Below are 1,456 nucleotides of genomic sequence, written 5' to 3' on the forward strand. Positions count from 1 at the left end.
TTTCATTAAACAAGGTCTGAAACTCCTCCCAGCTCAGGGCATTAACATTCTTGGTCTGGGTAATTACTTCCCACCAAATCCTGGCATCCTCCCAAAAATATAGGTGGCACAGGCCACCCTCTCATTACCAGTTACCCTCATAAAGTCAAGGATAGTGGTAATCATGCTCATCCATTGTTCTGCCTTGGCAGGATCTGCGCTGCCCTGAAAAACTAGAGGTTGTTGCTTCCTGAACCTTTCATAAAGAGGTTCCCATTTATTTCTTACCTCAGGCAGCTGCTCTGCTGCTGGCACCGACACAGGAGGTGCATTTGATATACTAGCCACTGCAGGCACTTGCTGCTGTCTCAGGAGACGAAGCTCCTCCCCCTATTTCAACACTGTTGTCTACAAATCATTAAACCACTGCTGCCAGTTTGTAGGAGCTGGTTGTGGAATCTGAGACTGGTCATTCTCCTGACCCTGGCTGTTATTGTTATTCTGGCCCTGATCACTTTGGCCAGCTGAAGTATCTGTCTGCCCTAGGTTCATTCTTATTTCTGATACCTTGCTGAAACATTGATCAATACGGCCAATCAGGTAGTAATAACTAAACCTCTTGCCGCCTCACAGTCCAAGAACAAGCGGACAATTATCATATTCCACAGTCATTTAATTATACAAGCAGATACATGTTCATAGCATTTAGCACTCAGCATGTATCACATAATAATTCATAATCAACAATACTGATGAGTATGTTCCAGCAATTTCAGTACTAATTAGCACACAGTTGCTGAGGATATAACATTTCAGGGCACAGGTTCAACATGGTGTCTCATGCATACAGGTAAAGCATAAATACCACATTTAAGCAGTTATTCATATAACTACATAAATAGTTACCAAACCATGAGTCGAGCTTGACTTCAGTGATGTGTGTACATGCCCAGCCAGTCTACAGGAACCTTAACCTTGGCATTACTCTGATACCAAGTTGTAACGCCCTGGTTACCCCAGAACAGTTACGGTGAACCGGAAATTTGACCCGCTACCCGAGTCCTTTGGTTAAAAACATGATCTAAGTGTTATTAACAGGTTAAGGTGGAAAATCAATAGAAAGGAAAGGATATGTTTTATTGAATACATAAAACTGTTCATGGGCCCACAAGAACATTTACAAGCTATTTACAACTCAAAATGGTCATTACAGTTTCAAAATTACAAACCCGCCGACCTAAGCAGCAAAAATAGGGTAAAGCCCCTAGTTCCTCCGAGAACTCCTTGGCCGTGGTGGTCAAGCGGCCGCATATGTACACATCACCACCTAAGCTCTCCACTCAAGGCTGGGTGAGCTTTTCTTTCCCTTTACCTGCACCACATAGCACCCATGAGCCAAGGCCCAGCAAGAAAACACAATAAAGCATGATAAAATATCAATAATGACCGTAATAATCATTCAGGACCATCAGTCCAA

This window comes from Humulus lupulus, chromosome 2 (genome assembly GCF_963169125.1).
Source record: "Humulus lupulus chromosome 2, drHumLupu1.1, whole genome shotgun sequence".
Taxonomy (NCBI): Eukaryota; Viridiplantae; Streptophyta; class Magnoliopsida; order Rosales; family Cannabaceae; genus Humulus; species Humulus lupulus.